Source organism: Plectropomus leopardus, chromosome 9 (genome assembly GCF_026936395.1).
Source record: "Plectropomus leopardus strain MGB_pleo_1.0 chromosome 9, ASM2693639v1, whole genome shotgun sequence".
In the NCBI taxonomy this organism is placed as follows: domain Eukaryota; kingdom Metazoa; phylum Chordata; class Actinopteri; order Perciformes; family Serranidae; genus Plectropomus; species Plectropomus leopardus.
The window spans coordinates 7,488,779-7,508,346 of NC_142184.1; the positions used below are offsets into that span (position 1 = coordinate 7,488,779).

General features: G+C 39.4%; 1 long non-coding RNA gene across 1 annotated transcript; it reads right to left on the bottom strand.

Annotated features, from left to right (window-relative positions):
* LOC148188671 (uncharacterized) lies at positions 1 to 18,569 on the bottom strand. The gene is made up of 4 exons (XR_015777409.1): positions 18,344 to 18,569; positions 9,134 to 9,326; positions 3,283 to 3,419; positions 1 to 3,192 (listed from the first exon to the last, which is right to left on the bottom strand). It is a non-coding gene; the product is annotated as an uncharacterized LOC148188671 (long non-coding RNA).
* Positions 18,570 to 19,568: the final 999 nt, after the last annotated feature.

A 19,568-nucleotide genomic window follows, 5' to 3' on the forward strand; every position in this document is an offset into this window, starting at 1 on the left:
ACTAATCCTACAAATAACAGAAAAAAACATGAATAGACATGGAAAACAAACAAACAAAAAAAGCTGCACAGCATTTGAATGTTGTTTTGGAATCTGAGTGTCAACATTACGAATGACGCTTCAAACTATTCAGTACAGCCCTAATTAAATACCCTCCAATGCACTCAGTTCACTTGCAAATTCATTTTTGAATGATAAAACACCGAGAACGACACTAGAAGAGACAGAGTCTTCTGACGGGCTTTCACCTTGGTTATAAAATGTCAGAATGTCAAGGCTTTCTACTTGGCACTACTTGCAGAAGCCTCATTTGATACCCAATAAATGTATGACAACATTTCAGTGGAGCAGTCAGCCAAAGGCCCGGGTCGCATTTTAAAAACATCTCCTGACCTTTCCACGGTGGCGGTAATTGCTAATGCCAGACAAGGAGAGAATGTAAGTCTTTTATGAGACACAGCGGTGAGAAGGGACTGCGGTGAGAAGGGACTGCAGTGACGTCAGTGACAGCGGAGAGCTTAGAGAGAAAATAGGCAGCAAGTCACAATTTCAAGGAAAAAACTCTTCACCAGGTTTTAAAGTGCAACCTAATCACCGGCAACACTCCACAGATACCTCAACTGGTAATGAAACTAAACTCTGCATCATATCCTTTTGAAAAGATACAATACTTTAAGTCTCAGGGGGATCCGGGTTTCATTTTCTTTACCTTACTCTTCGTGTCAAGGGGCTCAAATTTGATGGGGGTGTGACAACAAATCCATTCTTTCTATTTCATTCTTCCATTGCTTCTGCCCAACGCGCCAACGCTGTGGCAGAGACGGATCAGAGATAGAATCAGAGAGACATAAAGATGATTCGAGGAGTTGAAAAAAAAAAATCCACTTGAGCAGAAGAAACGGCTTCACTCCGGAGCACAGTCAGGAAACTTCCTCTGCTAGTGAGCGTGTCAAGAGGAATTCATCACTGGGAGTCAAAATAAAGCTCCTTTCATATTGAGTTATTAAGTCTCAGTCTTCCTGCGGCAGATAAAATACAGTATCCAGTTCATATTATATCTAAATAAGCAAACGTCTAGAGCTCAAGATAAATCTGTTTTTGATGTGATGGAAAGTTTACAGGCAGAGGGTCTCATGCTGAAACATTTTTTCTTAATTTTCTGAAAAGAGAAAAAATAAGAGTCAACTCTGCACCGAATGTTCTTAACTAACCAAATTTGCTCTTACCCAGGTGTGCTCAGTGATGAATCCAAAATGATCAATACTTATTAGCACAGGTAACGCCTCCTGAACAGTATATATGGGCAGGTTTTGTGCTGTGTGCAAAGACTCATGCCCAAAGCTGCCACCAAAAAAAGGCTGTAAGAAGAGGAAGAAAAATCTGCAGTTGTGAAATTTACGTAGGCCTATTAATAAACTTAAAGTGAGTAAAGTGCTGGTGCTACAGGAAAATCAAAAAATTTATCATGTCAGCAGCGAGAAGTGCTCAGATCCTTCTCTAAGCCTAAATCTAAGTACTAATACCACACTGTAAAAAATACTCTGTTAGTAGTAAAAGACCTGCATAGAAATGTACTGTATGTATACGAGGACAATCAGAGAAAAATATTAAAGGTTCTCATGCAAAAAAAATTGTATCAGTTTAAGAAATCCTACTAATTGAAATATTTCAAAAGAAAAGGAACAAGTCCTCATACATATAAGGTAGTTTTTTAAATACTTTTAATGATTTCTTTGATCATTTTTGGGTTATTTCTTTTCTTTCTTCTTTTTTTTCTTCCTGTGTTTTTTTAAATCAAGCCAGTTTGCTCAGGTTTTAAAGAAATAATTATTTTAAAACATTATATCAATTTGATTAACTGGTAGTCATGCATTTTTTTAAATGTCAAAATGTAAAATGTATTTTTCTTCACGCAGGGCAACAATTTGTGGACAGTGAAAACGGGATGTTTTTGTCTTTTCTTGGTAAGAGTACTCTTGACCACAAGACAAGAGCAAACGTAAGAAAACACTGGTGAATTCCAAAAATCAATGGGTCCTAACAAATTAAAAGGAAATCATGGATGCAAACAAAAGTAAGAGGAAATTTCTTAATATGTCTTTTCTTGCATGAGGCCCTGAGTCTCTTTTACAATTGTAACAAAGAGTGATGGCTTGGCTGTCGATCAGCTCATCAAACACTGCAGCTGTGGTCAGCGAGAGCTAAATCAGAGATAAATAGTGACAGATGTACGTTTAACAAGCAGCACCATGTGCTTACTAAATGTATAATGGCGTTTCCCATTGTGCTGTATGATTTGAGCCACGGCTGCCGCCAGTCTTCGGTTCTCAACAGCTCCTCTGCTCGACAAAGCGGCCGCGCATTAATCTCATCACCTGGGCCCATTGTTGATCACACTAATCACAACCGGAGGAGACATTGGATAGATGGAAATATATGTGTTTATGGGGCCTGGAACAGGACTTAGGCAGGTGTTTGGTGTCTGTGCCATCGCCGTGGCGCCAGCGCTCGCTCAGTGCCCATTCGTATTATAGCCTTCAGCCAAAGAGACAGCTTGCGAGGCGCTGGCCCCTGATCCCAGCACATTAGTTTAATGCCTAGATCTGTGGAACTGTTCCTGACTCCCTCTCTGGCCTGGCACAGCAGCGAGACAGACAGACAGACACACACAACACACACACACACACACAGGCTGGCCTCATCACGCTGCAGCTCAGAAATGCAAAGTAGCATCTTTAGAAAGCCCGCTTCTAATTTCTGTAGCTCCTCACTGGCATCGTGTCTGAACAGCTGTGTCGTGTGGCAGAGACGTAAGCATTCCAGCAAGTTGTTAAAATACACTAAAATACAAAAATACACGCTAAAATTGCCAACAAATGTGTGTGAGTGCCATTTTTTTCCAATACATGTGCAGCTATGCACCAGCAGGATTTATTTATTTGGCTCTTGCCGTAATCACAGCATGTGCTCATGATTAGAAGTTATTTACCAAGAGTAAACAAGATCCATGCAAGTAGATCACTGAGTAAATACACAGCAGGTTGCGAGATGACCAATTGTACCTTAAAAATAAGCCCATCCATCCTCGTAGGCGCCATCAGAAGGAGACCAAGGGGGCAACTGGCAACCCATCTGTCTATGTGTCAGCACCTATGTGTCAGCGCTAAGGAGACACAATCTGTTCAAGATAACCTGCCAGAGGAAGAGAGCAAATAAACATCTGCATGTATATTTATACAGTATATCCATGCCTCTGCCCGCCCTAATGAGTGTTAGGCGCACCGGTTGAGGATCTGGATTTGATTCTGAGCCAGCATTAAAGCACATCATCTGCCGAGATGTTCTCGTCTGTCTTTTTCCTCAGTTTCACCTGGACTCTGAGACATGTTGACAGCTCCAGGAGCCCCTGGAGTGGAGATCTAGGAGCAAACATATGGGCTGTCAGCAGAATGGGAGAGACAAACTCCTGTCAGAGATTTTTCATTTTACCCAACAGTTGGTGAAGATGGATTTTTTTTCCCCGAAGGTTGGCTGAAGGGGCTGTCTTTGACAAAAACATGTATGTGGTGAAAAAAATTCATAGTGATATTGTGATGCAAATTACAGTTAGAACTTTCAATACAAGTGAAAAATGAACATTTGATGCACATTTGATAGAATATATGATGCCTTTGACAAATAAACTAGCCGAGTTAGGAAGATTAAAGATCCAGTGTGTAGAATTTAGGGGTATATATTGACAGAAATGGAATATAATATAATAAGAACGTTTTCTTTAGTGTATAATTACCTCAAAATGTGAATATTTGAGTTTCTGCTGCCTTAGAATGAGCTGTTTATATCTACATAGGGAGCGGGTCCTCTTCTATGGAGATCACCATTTTGCACCCCCATGTTTCTACAGTGGTCCAGAAGGAAACCAAACGCTGGTTTTAGAAATGGCCATTTTTATGTCTGGCACTGTAGTTAGCAGGAATTTTAATTGGGAGAAGTTTCAGCTGGTTGAAGTCTACAATCCTCACCACAAGATGCCACTAAAACTCCCTAAATCTTAGACACTGCTACTTTAAAAGTTGTATCAGAATCACGTTAAGAAAAAATACCACCTTTTCTTAAATAAATACTTTTAGCGTACACAGTAAGATGATGTAAACTGATGTTGATATGCATCTTTGATTATTCATTTTACACAGTAAACCATAGTCACAATCTTCTGCCAAACTCACTCCCACACAAACAGAGATGCAGACATACTGTACTCTGTGTTTACTTTACTGTTATCTCCACCCGATAAGGAGTCTGTGAAATCAATACTGGAGGGCATTTTAAACCATCAATATGTCAGATGAATAAGGGCATTTAATAAACTTTTTTCTTTGCTCTTCCTGAGATTGCCTGAAGAACGTTGTTTTCTGTAATTTCTTGCTGTAAATATCAAGACGAACTGAAAAGTTCAACTATGGAAATAATTATTGCACTTGTTTTCAGCCCTTATTCAGTCATCTCAGATTTGAAACAAAAGATAGACTGTCTTATAAATATTTGAAAAATAAGCACTGAAGATGAATAGGATACTGCAAACACACACACACCTGCTTTGTCAACACTGACCTCCATCACAGCCCCTCCCTGTGTCGTCTGATGTGGCAGGAACATTTGCACGTGTTTGAACGGCCCATAAATTAGAAGCTGCAAATGTTTGCACAGTTTAACCTTGTGTAGGTGAGGGCTGATGGAGGAATACAGAAACAGAGCCATGTGTGTGAATCTGTGTGTGTCAAGTGTGTGTGTGTTTGCAAAAGAGGGAGAAACGGACAGACAGACAGAAATATTCGTCCCTTTCCCTCCTCTCACAGCCTTCTTACCAAAATCATTATTTATGAAGAGTGCAATCCTGAGATTTAATTCTTATATTTTTGCTGATGTAATGTGTTTTGCATTGCTAGTATGTTTAGTATGTAATGTTATGACTGTAGCAAAAAAAAAAGAAACCCACAATGCACCATCTGCTGTTCTCTAAATTGAGCTATGTTGATATACTGTCCTGGGAAACATCCATATGTGAAATGTGTTCCTTTCAATTTAATTGTTTTTTTTGTATTAAATGCTTGTGTTACAACTTAAAGGAGCTGTGTATGACTGTCAGAGCTTATCTATGATTCAGAGTCTAATTCAGGTTGTCTGCGGCTGTCAACATGGAGGTGCCTGAGCTTGATTGACTTTTGTTTTCACATGGGAGATGAACAGCTGTCTCCTGGGTGAAAGTCCGGAGTTTGTCGGACCCATTCACTGCCCCTCTTGCTCATCCTATGAGGACCTTTCAGCTCCTTATATTTATTATGTCGTTAATGTCCAGCCGCATCATTCTGTCTAGCCGACCGGCAACATTATAATGCCACGAAAGCTTCCATCCAGCCACATTAAAAATTGACGCTGCCTGGTGACGTATTGTACCGCTGCAAAAGGTGGCTTTTGGCATCCATGTCTGATGACAGAGTCTCTGTCAAAGCGGCAGTATCTGACAACTGAGGAATAAGTACAGGCTGGCATTCTCTGCTGAGGATGCCATTACTCCACTATATATCTTTATATACAGAACCTTTAAGGTAACCATTAAGTTAGTAGTCACTGTCCTTTCTGAAGTGATGTAACACCATCAACTGCACAAATATTTCAATATCATCTGAATTTTTATAAATCAGAGTTCTGACAAGCATTGGAGTATATGGTTTTCTCTTACTAGACAGTATTTTATATTTTTCTTTTTATCAGCTGAGTTTAAAATATCTCCATCGTTGCACTCCTGCTCATGGTCGAAAAGAAGTTGACAGGGTCCCCAGGCTTTCAGTTTAGTTTGAGAAGTTGCCTTTCGGGTCCTGACAAGGACAGCCGGCTTCACGCACCACCTGCCAATAATGTTAACAAGGACCCACAGCCTACTCGCTGATGTGGCCTGTTCCAGCACTGGAGGGATCGCTGGCAGTAATGGCCCTATCTTTCCCACATGGTGTCCAGCTCTCAGGAATCTTTCCTGCAGCTTGCAGTGCAGCGCAGCCTCCATACAGCCGCAGGACACGACACACATGCTGCGCGTGGCATAGCAACTCACCAGAATTATCAAAGCACCTGCACATAGTCTGGATAGATTCATAGTGCCCATGATATCTGATGCTACATTTTGCTTTTATATTGTTGCTTTGTGTCATTCTGATCTTTATAAGTAATTGCGCACTATGTAAAAATATATGAGATTGCAATGCATTTATATTTAACAAAAAACATTAAAGTGTTAATGTGCTTACCAAGAAAAAAGCTATGGAAATTTTTTTCTTTGACACAGTGAAGAAAACACAACGTCTGCACACCAGACTAAGCTCCCTTTTATGCTACTATGCTATTATGTTATTTTTTACCCCTTTCCCACTAAACTGTATGCACACAGGTTTTTTTTAACACAGGTAACCCCACTAAAAATAGGCTACAGACTAATTTCCCATTGCCAGTAGAGTAGGGCTGTGGACACAGTGCAGCAGCAGACGAGTTTCAACATCAGCGTCAGACCGGAGAGCAATTAAACATCAGCATGGACAAAGGTCTGTGAAAAATTTACGGTGGTTACTTCTGTTTATATATTTCTTACTTATTAAGTCTCTCTTTCCAACTCAGTGAAAACTGATTTGGATTGATGTTTTAGCGCTGTATTAGGAGGAGATGGACACTAATTAGTAGCAGAGTGTTGTTGCATTTTGCTGGTTAAAGAGTTGATATTAACGCTTTCCCCTGGGTGTTGTGTTTCCATCAGTGCTGATTGGAGCTGGAGTCGAAAAATTCCTGTGACTACTGCTGATCATTTGACCTGGGTGTGAACCGCCGGAGTGCACATTCTAACACTGCATCAAAAAGCCAGATGTTACCGGGTGTTAGTTGGATTTTTTGTGCAGTGAGAATGAGACTTTGCATTATTTCTTGCCCAGCACATAATTTTCTGTTTTCTTGATGTGTGTGCTTTTGTGAAAATTTCTTTGATATTGATATTTAGTGGATGTTTTTGGCATAAAATACATAATGGCAGAGATGGCTTAATCAGGTTGCAATAAGTTCAACACATTTTTCATTAAGATATAGCGACTCAAAATGTGCTCCACCAAACAGCTGAGCAGGACGTTATTCCAAAATTTAAACAGTGTAATTATTGTATAAATATGAGTCATCAGTATTACATCTCCACAACATTTCTGCCTGATTACGCACATTTAAAGATGGGAAACAAACCATGCAACATGCCTGAACAGAACATTTCTGAACCAGAACAACTGGATTGTTGTGTATCAGCGGTATCATTTCACGCTGCTCAGACAATTTAAATGCAGTCACTTCTCTTCCCCAAACTGTTATGGCATGCATAATAAAGAGGTGGTGAAATCATTTGTCAAGCTTTGATGGAAGTTGTTTAGCACCCGGGGGATTGGTTGTTGTTGTTTTTTTTTCACAGACTATGATGAGGCAAAGGCTGTGTTTGTTCACTTGACTCAAAAGGCCCCAACATTTAATACTTAGAACAAAATTATTATCAAAGCATTTTGTGGACACAGGCTCCCCCTCACATGAGAGCTAATCAGTTTTAATGGGTGTGTGTGTTGTAATCGTGGTGCCAAACACAGTCCCAAGGCGCGGGGCCTATTACACTCTATAAAATATTAATGAATCTCCAGTATAAAAACATTTAAAGCAAGTCCCAGAAGATGGGAGCCCAAACATCTTCCCCCCTGCTGAGAACACTTAGACAGCTCAGCTGTCTAAATGTGCCTCTCTAAGCTTTAAACACCGACCTTGGTGAGAGTGTGTCATTGCTGTTCTTAAAAATACAGGTACTGAGAAGAAGAAAAAAAAACTAAGCCACCGTGAACAGACTTTTAAGGAGAAAGAAGTTTGGCAAATGTCATTTTATGAGGTTAAAAATACACATTTTTCCTCTCATCTGCTGTTTATCAATCTAGATTGCTTTGGTGTGAGTTGCTAAGTGTTTGAGATATCTTCTCTCTAGTCAAGTGAAACTAGATGGCACTCAGCTTGTGGCGCTCAAAGTGCCAAAAAATAAACTCAGCAGCTATGTCTCTTTCCAGAAATCATGGCCCGGTTCCTCAAGACAGACCTTGACAGGCCTTGTTTTGAACAGTCGGATGTAGGAGCTATTTTCTTTCTACTGAACTAAACCCGCCAACTTAATCACCGTGCACTGCTAGCTAGCTTCTCTGAGCTGACACAGCCAGTCCTTCAGGAAGTGCACCAGACTTTGAAGCTAATTTGACATTTAGTGGCCAAACCCATATAATAGTGGTCTGTCATGTTTTGCCATTTAGCCTAAAAGGACTTTTCACCATAGATACATTTTTTTTGTGCTTCACAATTCCCACGAAATTAATGGTTTCACTATCAGAATTTGATCTATACTGTCTGGTAACATTGAAGAGCTATGTGATTAAATCATTTAATCCTCTTACAAGTCAGCAGAAGGCTAAATCAAAAGTGATTGCTTTATGGGCTCAATGATATGAAAGACCGGGGTAATTGCACAACCAGGAGGTTGAATTTTTTTGGCTCTTTGCACCACTGAAAAACAGAAATAAATGGGGCCTTGCCTCCAAAGCTGTATCCAGTTCTCTTTATATATCCATGGTTAAAGCTCAGCCGAGGAGGACGCCATTAATGTTACACACTGTCATGAGCACAAGCCTCTCGTCCATGAGTAGATGAACGCTTCATTCTGAGTGGTGATACGGTTGGTGAGTGTAGTTCGGTAGTAAGAAAATAGTTCTTATATGAAACTGCTCACTACAAGGTCCGTGGATTATCTTTAGTTGGATTTCTGGAAAAAAACATCGCTGTTGAGTTTGTCAAATGTATTTTTTGGCACTTTGTGCACCACAAGCTGAGTGCCATCTCGTTCTATTATATTGGAGAGACGACAGACATCTCTGCTGCCAATATCTCCAAAATTCAGCAGCTCACAACTAAACAATCTAGATTGATAAATAGACCAACAGGGAAGAGGAAAAATACATATTTTAATTTTGGGGTGAACTATCCCTTTAATGCCAAACTGCTTTCACTTGTGACAACATGAAGTACTAACTTGGTATCATTTGGGGATGAATGGGCGTCCACATCGTCTTTGTTGTTCTGTTCAGTTTGCGCTGCACGCTCCAGCCAGCTGTGACGGACCGTCAGCGTGGGCAGCTGAGAGAATCTGGACGGCTTTTCTGGAGCTCGTGCTGGACGGCTAGTTTGGGCTACAGCCCAGACATCGTGTTAAGATCCTCCTTGCCCTTAAACACACAAAAGGAAATGAGTGTGATATCTGTCCAGTAGTGCTCATTATACATCATCACGCCACAGCGGCCAATCCGTTAGCACATTAACTGGCTGCGTGGAACGCCTCCATCTTGTGAAAAACAGCCAGACGACCAAACAAATAGCAGACGTGAGAATCATAATGACTCAAAGGCTGATGGATGGAGTGATGAGTCTGAGGGAGATGAGCTGTGGAGAGCTCATTCATGGTGAAAAAAGGGAAACATCTTGCCTTGATGATCAAAAGTATTACCTTTTTTATGTTAAAATTAGTTTTAAAATGTAAATCCTATACCAGAATTAATTGAACTGAACACAGAAACAAAGGAGCAGATGATGCTGGTGGAGGCAGATGGTAAGTGACGCCGCAGATACAGCACCTGGACTCCTCTTAGATCATAAAACAGTTTCAATCTCCTTTTATCATTTTGAACACTAGAGGGGAGACAGTTATTGTTCAGACAAGTGTATCTGCACTGTAACGTGCCATAAACATATCACAGGGGCACAATCTTCAATATGGCAGTGGTAATAGCCCATAACATATTGGTAGAAGTAAAAGAAGAACTGGTAATGGGACTATTATCTAACAGAGAGCCTGATCTTACGATGTCCTGCATGGCACGAGGACAGTCTGAGAAATATCTTCACACACAGTTTTCATGGATGACGACAGAGAATTAGGCCTAATTCTCTGTACCATCATTCAAGTTGGGACCTGTGAGGGCCTTTAAACCATGTTGTAATTACAAATTATTTTTTCTAATTAATTTTGGGCCTCGTGTTCCATTAGCTTGTGGTTATGTGAGTTACAGCTAATTGAAAATGTTATTAAGCTAATAATGTTTACTTTGTCTTGTGTGGGTTGGACCCGATGCTCCTCCCTCTCTTCCTTTCATTTCCAGGAGCTGTTTGCTTATTGTAATTGAAGACAGAAGAGGTTTTTTTTTTCTTCCCTCCAGGGCTACTTCAGCCCCCCTAATCTATACTGACATGGTATCTCCAGGAGATGGGCAGAATGTTAACCTGCAGTGCTGCTCCGTCCCCTCATTACAGCGTGGCAGGGACCGATGGACACGAGCTGGCCAAGTGACTGTCTCCTCCCCTAACATCATGTGATTGCTGGTCCACACTTAATATCACTGTTGAAGCACAGTGGTGGATCGTCTTATAGGCAACATAGACAACTGCCTGACTGCTTAGGGGAAAATCTACCCCCTTAAAAATGTAAAATAAAATAAAAAATGCAAATAAAGAATCCAAAGATTTAATGCTAAAGGCTGGTAGTAGGGTTCAACAGCTAGTCCTGGTAATGCAGGTCATCTTAATGTGTTCATCAGTAGCCCTTTTTATACAGATCACAGTTTAGAGCCGCTATTTCACCTATTTAACCCCTTGAAATCTTAGCAAATTGGATTGATTTCTTTCAAAACCATGGAAAATAGTCTGAGTGTATTCAAGAAGAAATGAGCATAAGTATTAGAAAATTACTTTGAAAGTAGCAAAACACCATCACCACCAACAACAACAACAACAAAACAACAATAAAGGGGAGAAAAAGAAAGAAAAAAGAAACCAAGGACACAAGCTGAAAAAACTGATATAAAATAGTAGCAATTCTGTGAAAATAGCATTACATATATGGGTATGATAATAATAAATATATTTCCCCAAACATTTTGCCCAGCTTTTTTGGAAATCATTTTCTAAATCTACTAGTTTCTTGCAGTTTGTGGAACATATATTGCGTAAGTGAAATTTTCTGTGAAAGCTGGTGTTCAAAGTGTTCTTTGATATTTGCCACAACTATACACCTCTATATATTGTCTAGTCTAGTTAGTGATAATCACAGTCAGAAAATGCTAGATCACTGATGAGTAGAGTGTATGTGAGAGTATTAGTGTAAGAGAAATGTGATAAAGAAGACAAAAAAGATAAAAATTCGCAAATTTGCATTCTTTTTGTTTGTTAGTTATTATTGTTTGTTAGCTAAGTTGGTTATTTCTATTGATTTCTCATTAGTTTTTTGTTGTAGCTTGAAATAAATACAATAAAAATAAAAAAAATAAAAAAATTCCCGTGGTGGGGGGCTTTCCTCTAGGGCACTGAATGTGCTTCGCCCGGCCCTGCGTAAACATGCCAAGGGATCTAGTTTATCCATGTGTTAAAAAAATACAATGTGTGTACATACGCATGCTGCAGAGCCTGAAGCAACATCATGACACGCTTGCAGGAGATGAGTGACAAGACTTCACTTGCTTGTACATGATGCTGTTGTTTGATTGCTTCAGTGTTATTATGATAAGTGACAAACAAAACACATTTTCTGTAATATTCAGAATCTGTCTGCAGTGTTCAAGACAATATGTGTGCTCTTATAACATTAAGAGTGCAGTACAATTTACGCTTTGTTATCCAGTGTAATTTTCCTGTGTAAGCGTGAACAACATGTCCTCAATCTAATTTTCCGCCAATATCAGTCTGTCTAAATTCATCACGTTTCAGCCAATCACATCGCAATAATTATCGAAGGTGGGCGTAACCAATGAAGCCGACTATTAACACAGTCAGACATTTTTTAATGGTATGCAAACATGATATTACACCGTGCAATATCTCAGATCAAATCTCGTGCAGAGAAACCTGAGAATCACATAATAGCAGTGTTCCAAAACTCTCTCTGCATCTTTTAAATGAATTTGTTTTGTTTAAACATGTCAGCAATCAAAAAAACATCATTGCACATTATATTGGAGTAGCATTTGCCCACTGTTGTAGTGAATAGCTAAAATAAACAGGCAGCACATGCGTGTTTTGTCCTCATTATAAAATACTCAAACTGATGGCGAAACTCTTGGGCCATGTCAATTTAATTGGCAAGTCTGAGCTTCATCTGAATAGCATGACAGGACAGCATCCAAGAACCTTGAAGTGACAAGAAGCATGAAAAACAACAGCCACAGTGACTAACATTTGCTAATTTTAGCAGCACAGAAACATTGGACGCCCTTGCCTTTGTTAAAACGATTATTGTCTCCATTCTTCTTCCACCCAAGACAACAACACGGGGATCTTGTGAGCAGTGACACATTAATTGTTTCTGCTTCACTCTCAGATTCTGGAAGAATGATTTAATTTCAAAAGTTTGCCTACGATACAAGAAACTTTCTTGAAAATGTACTTTTAACGCCATATTTCTTATTTCACAGGTTTTGATTTCTCTGTGCGCACAAGTTGATTGATATACACCTTTGGCATAAAATCCTGTGCCCGGGCTACTTAACCTCTCTGTGTTCTCACCTTGTTCCTGCCTTTTCAACGGCCTCGCTGTGGAGAGGAGGGAGCCAATTTCCCATCAGTCTGTTAAAGCTAGATTTGCATTAATGAGGCCTGCAGTGTTAAGCCTGAGGGGTGGCTTCTGGTCGAATCACCAGCTGCTGCAAAAATAAGCCACAAACTTTTACTGACACAAGCGTTTAGCCAGACTGAGCGCAGGAGGATGTGAGGTAGAGGGCGTTTGAAGGAGAGAGCGTCTTGATGACAGTCTTGTATTATTTTTTTGATTTTCTACATCTAGTTTGAGGGAGAAAGCAGGTAGAGCAGATTTGAAGTGTTTTTAGGAACAGAGAAAAAACATGTAATATTCAGCTTTCTTTTTTTGATTCAGCAAAATTTCAAAAGATAAAAATGATTACTGTTTTTTATGTAATTGGTCCATAAGACAGCATTCTGCTCAGACAGCTGGATAGTAATAACTCTAAGGGCAGTTGGACAGCACAAACCTATGCCAAGGTCAACAGATGAGTCTTCTTTGATATGCAAATCTGTAAGTGCAACTACCATGACTATATATTTCTAAAACTATCAGCATTACATCAAAATGTGGCTGTGCCTGTCATCTAAGCTGTGCATTTACCTCTAATTGCAGTCAATGTAATTGCCTGTTCTCCACAAGGTTGCTCTGCTGCTTCACATTTCCTCTGGTGCAACGTAATTTTAATTTCTATCATTTTTAAATGAATTGTGCTCGTTTTGTATGCAGTTCTATGCAGTTTTTAGTTGTAAAAGGCCTATGGAGCCAAACGCAGGGGAAAAAAAGTAGACTAACTGTGCAAAATCAGAATCAGAATCAGAATCAGAAATACTTTATTGATCCCTGAGGGGAAACTGCCTTTAGTTACAGATGCTCCCATTCTAAAGTCTTAAAAGAAGTAGGAAAGTGTGAAATATTAATAAAATTTAAACATAAGTACTAATATAAAATAAATATATCTAAACACTATAGTATAATACAAATGTACATTTGTTCATGTTACTACCGTGTGATAAATAAAACAACTGATTAACAACATTTGAATATAGAATATTACACATGGATTTACTTATTGCACTGGATTATTGCACATCAAAGTAGTTATTTGCACATTATAGAGTCCAGAGTAGACTAATTGACACAGAGTGTCTGACATTCAGAGTGAGGAGTTGTACAGTCTGATGGCCACGGGCAGGAATGATTTCCTGTGGCGCATTTTGGTGCATATGTATTATGGCCATAAGAGTATAATTAGCTGCATGGTTTCTGTGTATCCACATTTCCACAGCCACAGCCTAATTTGAGAATTACATTGTTGTTAGTATTGTGGTGGCGTTACAGTTGTAACCACATGAAGCCACTGTCACACAGGTTTTTTCCTTCCTTTGTTCTAAAGAAAATCCCCATCCTCAAAAGCACTGATATGAAAAATCTTTTAACACAATAAACATAACTCAGGCTCTATCAAGAGGAGGATGCCACACCAACAGGCAGTGGTATAACCGTAACCTTAAAGCGATGCAAGTAAGAATATGTTGGCAAATCAGAAACCAGGAGTACTGACTGCATTCTGACGCCTCTGTTCCATAATATAGTGGAACAGTAACTGAACATTACTGTGTAAACATGTAAAAACTTCTTTTAGGCACGTTAAAGTTGGCACTATATTGGACACATCAGCCTTTGCAAACCATGTCGCCTCACAAAGGAGATAAAGGTGCACAGTCTGACGTCACAAGCCAAAAAATCTCAAAAAACTCTTCACCCTAGAGAGAGATTTACAACGAGGTCACTTTTCAGTGACCTAAAACACAGTATGCATGCAGAAGAATTGCCAAAATGCATAGAAAAACCTACATTTTCAAACATACCCATGTACAGCGTATCTGATAAACATTAGCATGTTAGCACTGCTGTGATTCAGTACAGCCTCATAAAGCTGACAGCGTCGCTGCAGACTCCTGTTGCAGTCTTGTTGATCTGTCCTTTGTTGACCCTTATCAAGTTGTATCTTCAACATTTTTTATGGTAACTCCTGCTCTGCATTACTTATAGATTCTAGACTTTTAAATCTTTCAGGAGAAATCGCAGTTCTTAGTTAAATAATTCAATAATCCATAGTTCTGTAAATAATTTTAGCATGTGTGCAGTTTCAGTAATCTCGTCAAAGAATATTTAATCGTATAAATTGTGTGTGTAAATTCATTATTGTTACCAGTACAACCCAGATGCCAAAGAGATGGATGAGGAAAGCCCAGACAGATATGCAGATATGTTATGCGTAGGTTTAACCAATTTTTTGGTTCATTGTTGCAAGATATCTAAAAACTGCTGTGTTGAATCGGACAGAAACTAAATTAGAAGAAATAAGCCATCATTTAAAATATCTACATGTCTAGATATTTAGCTTTCCTTGAACCCTTAGGCTCCATACCCAGACATCATGGTGAGACCTCGCAGGGCAGCGGATGTTAACAGACTGTATTACTCGTCTTTAATCCATAGCAGACGGCTCTCATCCGGAGTATGCTATATTGGCCACAGGGAGCTCAGACTTTATGTTGAAGGCCCAGATAGCTCCCAGCAGCAGTTCTCACCTCAAACAAAAATTGATGCTCTCCTGGTGCTTCACATGCTCAGTATGAGTAAGCCTTGTGAAAATGCTTTGTGGCGGCTGTCAAGCTGTTTCAAGTTGATGGAAAAACATAATTGATTTGGAACAATTTCGAATTGGTTATGAATCCTGAATTTGTATAAAATCCTTTTGTTGAGGGCTATCCGCACAGATATATGCAGGGCATCATTATTCCTCACCACATGCATTTCCCTTCAGAGCCTTCCAGTGATCAATCCGCAATCATGTTATTATTATGGAGCTATTTCCAACAATGAAAGTGAGATTGAAGCTCCGGTGACTTGTTGAATGAAACCCTAATGGATAGCTGTGGGAAACTGCCACAGAGAGTGATTAATTAGACCTTCACCATGAGCTCTAAAGCCTCTCCTTTCCATCTCATTAGAACAAAAGCCCCCACATCTCGGCTACAATACTTATTATCCTTCCAGAGTGGTGAAAACTCATATTCTCTGCATGCACAATTGCCTGATGATAAGATGTGAGTGCGCTGTGTTGCCACCATGGCAGAGATGACATTTTGTTTTACTTCCCGCTGAAACTGTGTTTTCTCTCAAACTCAGCCTCCTCTGATTAACAGCGATCTGATATTCTACCAGCAAGAGTCTGACTGGAGCCTGACCAGGTGTGACAGGCCAGTGGGTCTCAGCAGCAGGAGGTGATAATGATGATGGTCACTCCACGCAAATGGAAATGCCCACACAAACACAAATTAACTCACATCCACTGATATCTACTGTGCAATATCTAACATAATAAAGTCACTTTTGGGACCTCTTATTGTTACCATGTAACTAATCTGGGAGCTGTTATGCTTGAGTATAAACAGCTCTTTTGCGAAATGGACAAACAAACCACACTCGAGTTTCTCTACAATACAAATTGGAGTATCATTAGAGCAGTGCTATTCAACTTAAGGCCCGTCGACCAAATCTGACCCCCGAAAGGTTTTGTACTTTTTGCATACATGAGGTTCCAGAGTGCATAAAACAACATGAAAAAATAGAGCTTCTTTTTTGAAAAAAGTGCTGTTGGAGGATAGGTCCCTAATGTCAGAAAATCCTAGAAACATCCTAAAATCCTAGAAATGTTGTGAAATCCTAGAAACATCCTAAAATCTTAGAAATGTCCTCAAATCCTAAATGTGCTTAAATCCTAGGAATGTCCTAAAATCATATCCTAAAATCCTAGAAAGGTCACCCTGGAATTGCTCCAAATCATAGAAATGTCCTTAAATCCAAGAAATGTCCAAAAATCATAGAAATGTCCTAAAATCATAGAAATGTCCTAAAACTGCAGTATCGTCCTAAAATCCTAGAGACATCCTAAAATCTGAGAAATGTCCTAAAATCATAGAAACATGTATGGGGCTGCTGCGACTGGCTCCTGGCATCCTGTCATTTTGAAAAAGTAAAGAAAGCAAAGAAAGTTGAGTATCTCTTCATTAGAGCTTGTGTGTCACATAAAGAAACGCCTGCTTAGAGGCAGATCAGGGTCAAAACATAGCATTGCTATGCTCAGACATTGCCAATTTCCATGAGTGCTAAGACAAAGCATTATTTGTTGGTATCTCCCTGACATGCTCATGCATAAATTGTACAGTAAATAACGTATGTAATTCTCTCCCTCCATTCTCTTAAGGATCAAAAAATACATCACCTTCCATTCTGTGTCAATGCACATTTAATGGGATGCAGTCTGGCACTCTGTGGCAGTAAAATAGTGCGCTGGCAAGCTGGCAGGATGCCACACTGGACCAGAAACATCTGTTCACATTATTAATGAATCAATTATATGTCACACATGTGCCAGGCCTGCAGGGGCGGAGGGGGAGGTATGGTGAGGGGAGGAGAGAGAAATGCAGTCTGAATGTGTGGAGGGTTTGAGCTTCCCAAAGGGGCATGGCCTGCAGCCACTGCCATCGCTCCTGTTTCTCTCACAGATGACTCATATACAACCTGTCAGGGCCGCATGTCAGTCAGTGTGCAGATAAGACAAAAGAAACTTTAGAAATTAAGTGGAATCTGTGTGGAAAATAATGGGAATGGAGAGTGGAGGCAGCCCAATCACCAGAACAAAATGTTGGCCTCTTATATTTTTGCAAACCATTGTTGTAGTACATTTGTACATTTCATACATATCATATAAATATTTCTGAGGTTACAAAGTATATGAGCTGACTTTGTCATGGGGAGGTGAAGAGGACAGTGGATTAAGAGAGAGCTGCCAAGCTGCAGACCGCTTTCCGAGAAAAACATAAAACAACGTGATTGGGTTTTATTTGTTGTCACAAATCATGGCCTGTTGCCGCTTTTCGAGTGGCTTTTGCGGCATTGAATGTGGGTGTCTTGTAGCCACCCAGCACCACTTTTCCGGCAATCTTTGTGCAGCTGAACCTGGGAGCCGGTTGTGATCTGTTGCCACTTTCCAGTGGCTTATGTTACTCAAATGTAGGTGTTTTTAGGTGACCCATCAGTGCTTTTCCTGTGGCTTTTGTGGCATTGAACATAAATGTTTTTGAGAACCAGTCATCACTTTTCCAGCAGCTTTTCAACTTGCAAACATTGGTATTTTTAAGCCAAAACACATCTTTTCTTATATTACCAAGTCGTTTTTGTACCCTAACACACAAATTAAGCCTAGTGTGTGAAACATAAAGTGTCAACAAATAACAAATAATATCAAAAGTAACATATCTGTGGTTTGCAAAATCGTACAATGCCAACATTTTAACTGGCAATTGGATTGATAGAGGTAGGTTGGAAAAAAGAAAAAACACTCACACTATAACATATAACAACATGCACTAAAGCTTATTTCTGTGGTTGCACTGTCGCTGAGTTTGCTGATAAGTGAAGCAAAAGGAAAAAGTCAGCATGCTCCAAAAGTTTCCTCAAAAATACAGCAAACAACATTATTGCATTATTACTGTCTGCTCGCTGCAGAATGAAAAAACACGGGCTGTTACCACATTAGTCTGCACATTTCCGCAGGCGCTCACATACATGTAATTGTACGTCAACAGTGAGACAGGTAATACTTACTGTTTACCCGGTGCGTGTGATTCATCATGCAGGCTGTGTGCGGGGATGCTGTCAGCGAGCATTTACATCATTAGAGAAGAGGTGAGGCCACATTCCCCGTGCTTAACATGGTGGCCATTGACTCTTAATGGGCTCCAGCATGTTTCATACCCCCCCAGAGAAAGCTGCTTGCCAGGGCGGACAAACGGTACATCCATGTGTTCTCCAGGGCAGCGGCCCGGGAGGATTTCCTTCTGTGAGACAAACATGAGAAAGAAAAATGTGAGCAAGGACCATGTTTCCCCAATTATAATGATTATTTATTTACATATAATATTTTAATATTTCTCAGATTAGTTACATTTCTGACATTTCCTGTTGTTTTTTCTTCAGTTGGGAATATTTTTTCAGTCATTACATATTTTGAGTTGACTGGGGAGTTGTTTGTCCGCTCAGAGCAGATGTGGTTCTGGGGCAGCTGTTCGAAACTGTCAGAAGTGTTAAATAAACTCTGATGGGAATAAGCTTACATAAACACTGGCGAGATGTTGATTTTTGCACTCTCAGATTTTCATTAACACTGCCTGTATACCATCTGAATTCTAAAAACGACGTACTAATTGTGCTGAAATGATTTCATAATATCTAAGCAATAAAGAGAAAAAATGTGTGCACACTTAGACAAGCAGAAGACTGCAATGACATCAGCACGCTAAGAGACAGCCGCTCTGTTTGGACAAGTCATTTCCTCAGTGGGTTCCATGGATTCAATTGCTATGATTTTGCTCCATATTAAAATGCTAGTCCTTCACAACTGTCAGAAATGGTTATTTGGAGCAGCGGGGGGGCATTTTCTTTAGGCTGGCCTCATCCTCACATTAGAAACTATTGATGTTATCTGTAGAAAAAACAAAACAAAAAATATAATAAATTCATTTATGTTACTTTTTTTTAAATTGAGACTAATGTAGAGTAACATTACAATAATTTGCAGATGTGCATTTAAAGTATTTATGCAAAGAAAAGAGGGACATTAATTAAAAAAAACATTTAAGCTGTACACATGAAGGAAATTAGAAAAAATGAGATAATAATAATAATAATAATAATAATAATAATAATAATAATAATAATAATAATAATAATAATAATAATAGAGCAAAAAGAAAAAAGAATAATATATGTATAATAATAATGCTATCATTTGTAGAAATAGTAAAAACGGACATATTATCATAAAAAAATT